The sequence below is a fragment of the Salvelinus sp. IW2-2015 genome, unplaced genomic scaffold (genome assembly GCF_002910315.2).
Source record: "Salvelinus sp. IW2-2015 unplaced genomic scaffold, ASM291031v2 Un_scaffold1405, whole genome shotgun sequence".
NCBI classification, from domain to species: Eukaryota; Metazoa; Chordata; class Actinopteri; order Salmoniformes; family Salmonidae; genus Salvelinus; species Salvelinus sp. IW2-2015.
The window spans coordinates 282,021-295,802 of NW_019942888.1; the positions used below are offsets into that span (position 1 = coordinate 282,021).

The 13,782-nt window shown below is 42.8% G+C and overlaps 1 pseudogene; it reads right to left on the reverse strand.

The window, feature by feature from the left end:
* The window catches only part of LOC112070723 (extracellular calcium-sensing receptor-like), a 38,178-nt pseudogene that overhangs the window by 9,405 nt on the left and 14,991 nt on the right, over nucleotides 1-13,782 (reverse strand).

The following is a 13,782-nucleotide window of genomic DNA, read 5'->3' on the forward strand; positions in this document are numbered from 1 at the left end:
ACGCTCTTCCTTATTTTCTAGCGGGTTTATTGGTATATTACTATTGAAATAATGGCTCTCCTTATCTAAATCTGAGCTTAAGGGTTATTAGAAGGTCAGATGTGGAATTCGGAGACTTTATTACAAGATACTCAAACTGACACTGAAACAAAACACACTATGAACACAACATGAAAGTGTTGGACTCACGTTTTCTATGAGCTGAAATAAAAATATTCCAGTGGAAAAAGTTTTCCAGGACAACAAAAGTGTATTTTCTCTCAATTGGTGGTGCACAATTTGTTATAACATCTCAGTTAGTGAGCATTTCTCTCTTTGCCAAAGGATTAATACCATCCACACTGACACGGTGTGGCATACTCAGAAAGACTGAAAAACAGCATATCCATACATCAGGCTACACCTTGGTTGCTGGGGGACAATAAAAAAGGCACATTAAAATGTGGCAGTTTACTTTACCACAACAAAATGTGCCGACAGATTTCTCACACCTACTTTTGAGGGAATTGTGCAATTGGCATGCTGACTACAGGAATGTACCACCAAACGTTTTGCCGGAGAATTTAATGTATTTCCTGCTAACCAATAGTGCCGTCCAATGTCGTTTATGGAGAATTTGTTTACGTTTCAAGGAGCTGGCCTCATGCCAACGCGCATGAACTCCACATCCCGAGCCTTCTTACCTGAGGGAAAGTTCTGAGACCAGCCACCCGGACAGCTTGATGAAACGTGGGTTTGCCACAACCGAAACGAACTTCTTCCTGCACAACACTTGTCAGAAACCTACTCAGCGGAAGCTCATCTGCCGGTGCTCGTCTTCGTCCTCAACCAGGTGTTTGACCTGACTGCACGTATCCAGTTGGTGCATAACCGATCACAATGAGCCACTGAACGACTTCACCTGGAGATAGTGTGCTCTTCACGAAAAATCCCCGTTTCAACTGTTACCCTCGGAGCAGATGGCAGACGTGCGTGATATGGCCATTGTATTTGTGCAGTTCGGTTTTGCTGATGTCAACGTTGTGAACAGAGGACCCCATGGTGGCGGTGGTTTATGGGTAATGGGCAGTGGCATTAAGGCTACAGACAACGAAACACAATATCGCATTTTTATTCGAATGACATTTGAATGCACAGAGAACTAATCTAGTGACAAGATCTTTGAGGCCCATTGTCATGCCCTTCATCTGGCTCATGACTCATGTTTCAGCATAGACTAATTGCATCGGCGCCCAATGTCGTAACAGGATCTCTACAAACAAATTCCTGGAAAGTCCCAGTTCTTCCATGGCCTGCTTACTCACACAGACATGTCAACCTATTAGCAGTACAATGTTTGTAATGCATTCTGGATCGAGTGTGATACACAGCAAACGTTTTCCAAGTTTCTTACCATACATCCATCAACTTCGCCTACAGCATTGAAGTAGGAGTGGGACAACATTACCACATGGCCACAACTTACAGACCTGATCACATAATCAAATGGGAAGGAGAATGTGAACTGAGCACAGCTTGATACACATGAGATACTGACTGTTTTCTGATCTAACGCACCATCTACTTTTTAAGGGTTTCTGTGACCAAATACAACGTATGCATATCTGTATTCCCAGTCATGATGAAGATCCATAGATTTAGGGCGCTATTCAAGTTTATTATCAAATTGAGACTGATGTCCTTAAATCATGGTAACGTAACATCGGTCAAAATTGTTTGCAATTTGTTGCATGTTATTTTTTAATTTTTGTTCAGTGTATTTTGACCCTACAACTTACAAAATGTAGACACAATATAAACTTACTTAGTTGTGTCATTGTAGTGATTTAATGCAAGCTTGTCCACATGTGCGGTTGTTGATCTTAACTATCTATGGTTTTTAATGGCGCAGATGGTTAGCATTAATGGCTTGCAACCACTTCTATGAACTTCTGACTGTTTTTATCGTCTGAAAGACTGGCCTAAACTAAAGTATCGAGTATATCACCCGGAGAGAGGGTACTTCTCTTATAGACTTTGGTACTTGACTGACCTTACTAAACTCTACTTTAACTTACGCTATCTCGTGTAGAGACCTTAGCCTAGTGATACTTTGTTACTCTGCTATAAAGTATCTTCTACCATATTACCTCTGTAACTACACTTTTTACTAACATACTACTAAGACTAGCACGTATAGGACTAATGTTGACTTTATACTAAACTACTTTCCCTGAAGTTATACTGTCGTGGACTAACTACTTACTTAGACTATAGACCTCCACCTTACTTATGACTGAGGTGGATGCGACTTCTCAACGTTAGAGTGTAGTTTGACACTTCTTAATGACTCGTTAGGAGAATAATTGGCAGGTGGCAGGGTCATGGTTTGAGGTGATAGTGTGGCCACAAGTTCTGGATATACTTGTACTAACTTCTCTAATTTATATACTTATTATGCTAACTTTTACTTAACTACAATACTATACTCTTCTTCTTATTACCGTTGTACTACCTACAACTTTAATACTATAACCTCACTATCTGCTATTAACACTTACTCCTCTTAACTCTACTGACTCTATTTACTTAACTTATAACTTACTTCCTGGAGACTGTAACTGTCTAAATTAATGAGGCACCGTAGTACGAGGAGTGAGGCGAGCAGTACTCTAGTGGACTGCTCTATCCTAATCTACTTGTACGCAGTCGTACTAAACTTACTAAAGGAGTAGGCACTCGTATACTACTTTGACTATTCGACTCTGAAACCTTCGGGTACAGATACCCTAGTGAACTACTACTAAAAACTTAGTACTCTACTAACTTTGACCTGATTCTAGTCGGACCTTTTACTTCGTCTGACTACTTCACTAACTCTACTACTGCACCTGATGAGCACTACTATGAAACTAAGTGACTACGTAGACTACTCTATTCTGACTATTCACCCCTGGACTTACTCTATACCTGGACTTTGACTCTTAACAAACTACCGTATTACGTAACTTACTATTACTAAAAAAGTGACACTACTCTCTACAACTAAATAACCTCAACTTCACTCTCTTAACACTCCTACCTTGCGTTGAGCTATATATTAAGAGGACTTTACTATCTTCGATTGACTGCTCATACTATTCTGTCTTTTTACTCTGGGATGTAGTATACGGTATTAACGCCTCTAGTGCATACTGTACATTACTACTGTAGTGGAATGTATATTGTTAATAGCTCGTGTTACTTAAATTCTCTAAACGCTTACTATCTAGCGACCTTCGCTGGCAGGGCGGGTCGCTTTGCTTGTTGGAGATAGATCCGCGGTGGTTGACTTGCCCGTGGTGGGGGCACATTTGTGCGTTGTGTTGAGGGTGGTTTGCGGACTATCTGCGACGGTTTTGCTATATGGGTCGTGCATGATTATCTGTGACTCGTAACTAAACTTTAGTGACACGTAATTACAACCGAGTTTAAACGTAGATGGTACAAAGTTACAGCGTTTTGCAACTTAAGGACTAAGCCATGTATTACCTTCAAAATCTACGTGTCATGTTACGTGCTAGATGTACTGTACTTACGTTTTTACTATGTAGCTCTCTGGCTTACGTACTACCAACACTGTCTATGGTGTAGATATTGGGTAGCCGCACAGTGGACCTAGCGGGATCTTGGCCTTTACAGTAGATATATGATGACTAGTCGAGACCCGCTGGTACCCGAGAGACTTACTCAATACTCGTTTCTTGTCTCGGTGTTCCTTACGAGTGGAAACGTAACGGATATTGCGAGTGACTCTGAGAAGCTATCTTGTAATACCTTTGAGTTTTTCGCTCTTACGAGCATTTTTAAGCATATTACTTGTAGTTCCGGAGACTTGTGTTACTTATAGAGACAGAATGAAAGACTGGAAGAATATATGTTAGCTGGCAGAAGATGATGAAACTTACTTCTACTTACTGTAAACTTACTCTACTGACTACTTAACTAAATAACCTACTTACTTTCTTCCTATTACACTACTTTCTAACTTCCTCCTTCTAATGTCTACATGTATTACTTACTACTTTGACTAAAACTCTACTTTAACTACTCTTTACTACTACTATACTACTTATATCACTACTCTTGGACTCTTACTAATATTCTCTTTATTTTACGTTCCTGACTTTTACTACTTACTACTATTCTTTACACTTATTTCTACTCTTTACTAACTTCGTACTACTTAACTACTTAACCTACTCTACTAACTTATATAACTTGACTATTACTCACCTATTATACTTAATACTTAACTCTATAACTCTAATAAGTAACTTTATCACTACTTAATTTATTACTCTCTCTAACCTTACTTTTTTGACCACTCTCACTACTACTTGCTTACTATCCTAACTCTTGATAACTCTACTCTTACTACATCTTCTAAACTTAACTAGACTGTTTTAATCACCTTACCTTCTACCTACTTATACTCTCTAACTACTAGACTTACCTCTTACTAACTTCTACCTACTTAAGACTAATACTCTCTCTCTTATACTACGTTACTACTATAACTCTTAACTACTTCTCTAGACTATTTTTTGACTAACATCTAGACTACATGTACTAGATACTTAGACTTTTTTATCTATACTTAACTCTAAACTAACTCGTTACACCTACTAAACCTTAACCTTTAACTCTAATTTACTTACTGAATACTCTAACTACTTCTACTTACTGACCCCTACATCCACTACTAATTTACTGTACTCTACTTACTTATACTTAACTACCTTGACTAATCTGGATATATACTACTATAAACTCATACTGACTAAACTATTAACGTATACTATCCTTTAATCTAACTAGATTATTCTTTAACTCTAATACTAAACTTTCTACTCTCTTTATACTTTATACTTTAACTGAACTTACTATAGTTCACTATTATTAACTCTACTACTTCCTAAACTACTTACGTAACTCTTTACCCTTTACTTTACACAACTACCCTCCTCCTAGTATCTTACCCTACTCTACTAACTACGTTACTCTACCTACTCTTACTCTCTACTAATCTAAATGACTATATTACTCTCACGACCTTAACTAGTACCTGTTACTGACTTACCTAAAACCTCTCTTGACCTAACCTTACTCTAATACTCAACTCTATACTTACACTCTAACTACTACTCGTACTTCTACTACGAATAAACTTCCTTTGCTACTATTTTTACACTTAACTACTACTCTAATACCTTATTACTTACTACTTCTACTTAATTACTACCTATAACTTCCTAAAAACTCTCTTACGTGTACTTTTACCATTCTCCCTGTTCTACCAGTCCTACCAGTTCTCCCAGTCCACCAGTTCTCCCAGTATTACCAGTCCTACCAGTCCTACCAATTCTCCCAGTCCTACCATTCTTAACAGTCCTACCAGTCCTACCATTTCTCCCGGTCCTACTAGTTCTAACAGTCCTACCAGTCCTACCAGTCCTACCAGTCCTACCAATTCTCTCAATTCTCCCTGTCATACCAGTCCTACCATCCTACTAGTCCTACCAAATCTCCCAGTCCTACCAGTCCGATCAATTTTCCCTGTTCTACCAGTCCTACACATCCTACCTGTTCTACCAATTCTCCCTGTCCTACCAGGTTTACCAGTTCTACCAGTCCTACGAATTCCTTCAGTCCTACCAGTCCTACCAGTCCTACCAATTCTCCCAGTCCTACCAGTTCTACCAGTCCTACCAGTCCTACCAATCTTACCGGTCCTACCAGTCCTACTAATTCTCCCGATCCTACCCGTATTACCAGATCTACCGGTCCTACCAGTACTGCCAGTCATACCAATTCTCCCGGTCCTACCAGTATTACCGGACCTACCTGTCCTACCAGTCCTACCAGTCCTCCCTGTCCTGCCCTTCCTACCAGTCCTACCAGTCCTACCAGTCCTATCAGTCCGACCAGTTATCCTAGATCTCCCAGTCCTACAAGTCCTATCAATTCTCCCAGTTCTACCAGTCCTACCAGTTCAAATGTTGTCCTAATGTAACTTWCAACAACTTTCACTTGTTCTACCAGTCCTACACATCCTACCTGTTCTACCAATTCTCCCTGTCCTACCAGGTTTACCAGTTCTACCAGTCCTACAAATGTTGTCCTAATGTAACTTTCAGATACTTTCAGAGCCTTTCAGAGCCTCAGTGTTCATCACAAGAGCACTAATGGTAAAACATCAAGGCCTATATTCGATCAGAAGTGTTATCCGGCGACAACAGACACCCACATTGCAGATGTTYKGGCGGTGTCGGAGATGGAACTGCGGTYGGAGCCGTCAAATCGGTGAGCATCTGCTCTTGTGATCTTTGTCATGAAGCAGCACCCAACCCACTCACTTTAGAAGTTCCGAAAGAGAAAGTATTGGCTATATAGAAATAATGACGCTCAAATTGAAAAATCAATAAAATTAAATGATGAGATTTAATTGTTCTTTTTTTGTTAGATTTCTTTATTGTTTTTTTAAAACAATACATGCATACAATGACAACATACAGATGCACACAGACATTTACAACATCACCCTGCCCAAAACCATTCTGCTACCCCTCCATCTCTGGCCCACATCACTTTCCGCCACATGGCCTCAAACTGCACCATTTGTTTTCTCTCCGTCGCCCATACACTTTCCAGCATTTGACCTTTCCATTGTGTTAACGATGGAGGATCGGTTGACTCCCAGTTTTTAAGTATACGTTTTTTTCAATATGATTGACAAAGAAGTAATCATCCACCCATCAGGTATCTCACTGCACCTCATGATGTCATGTCTTGAAATATGCAGACAGCTGGATTAAAAGTAAGTTTACATTGTATTACTTCTGACAGGCAACTTTCTAGCTCTGCAACTTCTGGACTTTATAGCATTCCCAGAAAGTCATTATTAGTTTTACACTTAAGACATACTGCTGTTGTGCTGTAGAATGTGTGAATTATGTCTCTTGTAATAAAGATATACAGTATACTGGATTAAGAGTGACATTTTCGTTAAGTGTCATTTTGTTAGTTTATGTTCCAACATTTGTGGCCTGCTGGAGGTCATTTTGCAGGGCTTGGCAGAGCTCTTCCTGCTCAAAGGCGGAGGTAGCGGTCGTGCTGCATAGGTTGTTGCCCTCCTACGGCCCTCCTCCACGTCTCCTGATGTACTGGCCTGTCTCCTGGTAGCGCCTCCATGCTCTGGACACTACGCTGACAGACAACGCAAACCTTCTTGCCACAGCTCGCATTGATGTGCCATCCTGGATGAGCTGCACTACCTGAGCCACTTGTGTGGGTTGTAGACTCCGTCTCATGCTACCACTGAAATGAAAGCACCGCCAGCATTTAAAAGTGACCAAAATCTCAGCCAGGAAGCATAGGAACTGAGAATGGTCTGTGGTCACCACCTGCAGATCACTCCTTTATTGGGGGTGTCTTGCTAATTGCCTATAATTTCCACCTTTTGTCTATTCCATTTGCACAACAGCATGTGAAATTTATTGTCAATCAGTGTTGCTTCCTAAGTGGACAGTTTGATTTCACAGAAGTGTGATTGACTTGGAGTTACATTGTGTTGTTTAAGTGTTCCTTTTATTTTTTGAGCAGTGTATATTTATATTTAGCTCACACACAAAAGCCAAACACACAACGCCATGTTTTCACCATGTTTCCACCGCAAAGATAGCTTTCACAAAACCCACAAATAGAGATAAAATTAATCACTAACCTTTGAACAACTTCATCAGATGACAGTCTTATAACATCATGTTATAAAACATTATGTTTTGTAAAATTTGCATATTTGAGGTATAAATCGTAGTTTTACATTGCAGCCACCATCACAAATAGCACCAATACACCAGAATAATTACAGAGAGCAACGTGAAATACATGTTCCAGAAGGTTTCTGACAAAAAGTTTACGTTCAAATGGCTCTCTCTGTGAAGTAGTAACAAGCGACATATGCCTAGTTTCCTGAAATGAAGTCACATTTACATAAGAATTCAGACTCTTTACTCAATACTTTGTTGAAGCACCTTTGGCTGCGATTAAAGTCTTGAGTATTCTTGGGTATGATGCTACAAATGTGGCACACCTGTATTTGTGGAGTTTCTCCCATTCTTCTCTGCAGATCCTCTCAAGATCTCTCATGTTGGATGGGGAGCGTCGCTGCACAGCTATTTTCAGGTCTCTACAGAGATTTTCAAATCCRGACTCTGGCTGGGTCACTCAAGGATATTTTGAGACTTGTCTCAAAGCCTTGTCTTGGCTGTGTGCTTAGGGTCGTTGTCCTGTTGGAAGGTGAACCTTCCTCCAGTCTGAGGTCCTGAGCGCTCTGGAGCAGGTTTTCATCAAAGATCTCTCTGTCCTTTGCTCCGTTCATCTTTCCCTCAATCCTGACTAGTCTCCCAGTCCCTGCCTCTGAAAAACATGATGCTGCCACCCCCATGCTTCACCATAGGGACGGTGCCAGGTTTCCTCCAGACGTGACACTTGGCATTYAGGTCAAAGAGTTCCATCTTGGTTTCATCAGACAAGAGAATCTTGTTTCTCATGGTCTGAGAGTCCTTTAAGTAACGGACTGACTTTAAGTGCGTACATCTACGTGACCTTTGACATTTAGGTCTGAAATCATGGGCATAAAACATTCTTGTGCATTGTCCTACTTACTACTGACAGAGCTACCCCTCACAGGGACATCGCAGTCAACTCAGAGGCTACGGCTGAGGAAACGAATGCATACCATAATTTCCCGCTACAGCAGAGCCATCAAACAGACAAATAGATAATACCGGAATAAGGTGGAATCCTACTATATCAACCCAAAAATCAGCCCAATGGCAAAATGTGTTCAATTTGCAAATAAATAATTWGCAATTTGCAAATAAATTCATAAAAAATCCYACAATGTGATTTTCTGGATTTTTTTCTTCTCATTTTGTCTGTCATAGTTGAAGTGTACSTATGATGAAAATTACAGGCCTCTCTCATCTTTTTAAGTGGGAGAACTTGCACAATTGGTGGCTGACTAAATACTTTTTTGCCCCACTGTATTTTATTAAGACAATCATTCATAAGAATGAATAAAGTATGATGTAACATTAGATGTTGTTGAAGAACAGACGCTGATTCTCCTCTAAAACAAAAAAAAAGGGAAGAGAAGGAATCAGATCCATGGACTAGTCTTAGATAATCTGAGATTGCCTAGGATACAACAGATATCTAGTAATCGTTCATGTCCAATATTATCCTCAGGAACCCAAGACACTCAGAACTGCATGTGACACATTCGAGTCTTGACAGAATCCAGAAGAATTCTCATATTCAAGTTTAACATTTCTCGCTGTCACCAAGATCTCAAATCAGCCAACCGCAGTCATGTACATCAGATAATCTGTCAGGATGTGAGTCAAAAAATGAATTGGAACTGAGAAAAGTTGATAGACTACCTGTTGTGTTGCTGATCTCTCCCTCACGCGCAGGACAGACAGTCGAAGCAGCACACAGGCTTCCCCTTCTGTTACCGCATGCCTGGTACCAGGGGGGCAGGCAGCACTGCATATAGACACAGGGACCTAGCAGTCGGTGGGGAGGATGCAGTCATCATCATCATCATCATCATCATCGCTATTATCACCATTATTACACACCACACACACACACACACACACACAACACACACAACACACACACCACACACACACCCCCACACACACACACACACACACACACACACACACACACACTCCACATCACACTCACACTCACCACTCACACTCACACTCACACTGCACACACACACACACACACACACCACACACACACACACAGGCAGGTTTTGACTGGGCTCTCTTGGGACTATGTGAGGATTGACACATAACATATTCTATGGCATATCAGTGATGTGCTAGGTCGCTTACGACATGTGATGGAGCTTCTCCTGCATCATGATCTCAGACATTCGCGAGAAGGTGTTGATAGAGCTCCTGTCTGATCTTAGTCTTCAACATTGTTGACAGAGATTCCTGTCTGACCTAACATTCAGTATCATATTGTTGACAGAGCTTCCTGTCTGACCTAACATTCACCTGTTATTTGGTGTTTTTTTCTGTCTTTCTCTTTGCTGTAATGTCTGCTCAGGGTGAGAAACTAAACAAGTCTCTTTCTCTTCTCTCACACACACACACACACACACACCTACACACACCCACCAAACTTATCAACACACACCACTACCACACACACACACACACATCCACACACTTACACACACGCACACACACACACACACACACAACACACACACACACACACACATACCACACAGCAGAGACAGACAGACAGACAGACAGGCAGGACAGGCAAGGCAAAGACAGACAGACAGACAGACAGACAGACAGACAGACAGACAGACAGACAGACAGACAGACAGACAGACAGACAGACAGAAAGACAGACAGACAGACAGACAGACAGACAGACAGACAGAGACAGACGACAGACAGACAGACAGACAGACAGACCAGACACATCCCTCTCTGCTCAGAAACCAAGCTAAAATGGTACTACGCTCGTCTCCGCTGCCCTCCTCCCACACACATTCTCCATATTGATGTGAAACTGGTCGTCCACTCCCAACGTGACAGAAAATGGCCGACCTGGACAAACTCTGCCTTCCCTTCGGGGGTCACATGCCAGTTGATGATGTCATAAGAGGCAGGCGGATCAACCACTTCATGTCGAAGTGGAACAAATCTCCCACAGGATACTTGAAGTCACTCCTCTCAGATAATGAACAATCTCAAAGACAAAAGGTTTATTGAAACAGGATCAAGAGTTAGAACCAGTTGTGCTTTGGGTCTTTAGTACTAAAACAGTGTTCACTAGTAACACTAGTAAAGTGTTTCCCACTGTATCCTGACTGGAAACATTAGTGTTGTTATCCTGAAAACAGATCAACATGCTATTGTCACCTGGCTGGGCTGAAGCTTCTGATATCAGGGCACTGTCCACTATTAAGGGTCCCTCCCCTGTCGACAGGCCACCATGTCTGAATGGCGTGGGCGATGGCGTACACCGCCTTGTACACATTGTAGCTGGCTCTCAGCTGAGACCACGTCAGCGTACTGACTCTCCCCTTCACCTAGGATTGACACTTATTTTACTGAGAACAACATCGGGAATGGATCAGGACACAAAAACAGAGCATTAGTTGTAAACTCTCCCTCACCTATGGCCCTCTGAACGCAGTACAATGTCGGCCGGCACGAACGGGGTCATGCTGAGGTCAATCCCCAGAGAACACCCCAAAAATCTCCCTCCCACAAATTCCTCAGGAAGGGGTCGGATTTCTGGTAGTCCCCACATCAGGAACGTGAGGCGTGTTAGGGAAAGGGCCAGGCTGGGAATGAACATTTCCTTCAAGGGCAAATGCCAAGTCGGCAAGAGAGGGCAGGTTTTTTGGGGAAGAGAGAGTAGAGTAGGTGACCCAGGCCCTCCGAGGCGATCCACTGCCTGTCTGTTATGTTCTGACGGACACAACCTTTCCATCAGGGCCTGGCGAAATGAAGATGGTTGAACAAAGATCAAGATAGTCAAGTTGAACATACATTATTATCAATTAGAAAAACTGGTGTCTAATAAAGGGCATCAGAACCCATGGTAGGACAAAAAACACTCCTGATAGCAGTTGTGTAACAAATACTTAACAATAATCTGACCAGTAACGATTACCCGTGCATCCTGAGAGATAGCGAATGTTACCACACTCCTGGCAGTAGATCCTCTGATGGTGTCCACGATGTGCTTCATCCGTCTCTGAGATGTACCTTGGGGATGACCATCAGTGAGAGAGAGGCGAAGAGAGTCAGAGAAAATCAGAAAATCAGAGAAGAGAGTTTCTATTTTAGATTAGTGGAGAGGGGGGGAAGCAGAGTAAAAGAGAGACAGAAAGAGAGAGTCTATTGTCAGATCATCAGAGTGCAGGTCGTACCTTGGGATGACCTCTGCGTAGGCGACACAAACCCCAGATCCGTGGAATCTTGGAGAAGCATCTGAACCCCAAACTTCCCATAGTCATCATCCCCTGACACCAGCCCACCCACTCCCAGCCCAGCTGATGCAGCAGCCTGACCATGCCCCCGAGCCTGGAAAGCATCGCTGGGAATCGTAGCGAAAGAACGACGGGTACCTCCAGTTGTCACTCAAACACGCACAGGAGGCAAAATAACTCACCTGGGAGAGAACAAGAGGAAGAGAGAGAGAGAACACACAGAGAGAGAGAGAAGAGAAGAGAGAGAGAGAGAGAGGAGAAGAGAGAGGAGAGAGAGAGAAGAGAGAGAGAGAGAGAGAGAGAGAGAGAGAGAGAGAGAGAGAGGAGAGAGAGAGAAGAGAGAGAGAAGAGAGAAGAGAAGAGAGAGATGCAGAGAGAGAAGATGCAAGAGAAGCGAGACAGAGAGAATTCAAATATTTAAAGAAGCAGATAGTACCAGAGGGAGAGCACAATTTAACATTATAAGACAGAGAATCGTCTAGATTGATATTCATCATCTCTTTTCATCCCAGTCTGTACTCCAACCCATGCCTCACCATGGGTAAATCAAACGGCCCGAGGTTCTGTGCCACACCGATGGAGGCTGAGGAGCGGGCATCATCACGATGATGACGGGCACTTCAGGGGTTGCTCCACACTCTGTGTGTCCGCCACAGAGGCCTCCTGGCCGGTCACCATGGCTAAGCTGCCCCAGAGTTGTTCCTCCTGCCAGCATGGTGTCAGCAGCCAGGAACCCCGGGTGAGGTTAGGAAGGAGGACTGGGTCACGGTTAATCTCCTCCACCGCAAAGATCATAGTCTGGAGCCAGCGGTAAGCACGCTGGTAGAAACTGACAGATGGAGGAAGGAAGAGACAGGTAGAAGAGGAGGTAACTGAAAACACTTTACACATGAAAACAATGACACAAAGCTGTCATCACACAATACTTCAGAGTTGCGTACATTGTACATGTCACATTTCCCTCAATACTCCTCCTGAACTCCTGCTCTGGTAGAGGGGCGTCCACATGGACGGGGGAACAGGCCTCCATGATCACATCTCCTGCCCGATAAAACCTGCCCGAGATGGGGTTAGCCATCAGCCGACAGGCCCCTCCACCTCCAGACTGACCCCAGACATACCCAGGGATAGAGGCAGCAGAGCACCACAGCCAGCACAGAGGCACATCACCTGGATAGAGACAAGTCGAGGACTGGGAAAGGTCGTCACACCTGGAGGAGAGAGATCAAACCAAGATCTTAACAGACAGAACACTGAGTAAATAGAATGACCATGAACAAAAAAAAACGCTATCAATAAGAGAGATACACACGGACACTCTGTAACCAGACATTTGTATGAAACAACAGTGATAGACACACAAAAAAATAATATTGTTCCATCTCTGCCCTACCTATCAACAGTAAACCTTATCCTGGTGAGGAGACAGACAGTCAGACAGACAGACAGAGAGGATGCGTGTCTGTCAGTCTAGCATCTCCTGCAGAGAGTGAAAAAAGGGGAGGAAGAGGAGAGAAGGGGAGATGCTGATATAGGGAGAAATGAGCCCCCGGCTAAAAAACAGGCACGCAGCACCAGGGGTGCTTGTAGGACGGGAGGGCAGGAGGGGTTAATTGGGGCTTGTTATTGGAGGATAACTTGGGGAACAGGTAATTGAGGGTAATTGGAGAAGCCTATGAGGGTGATGTTATTTGAAGGTAATGTCAGTAAGG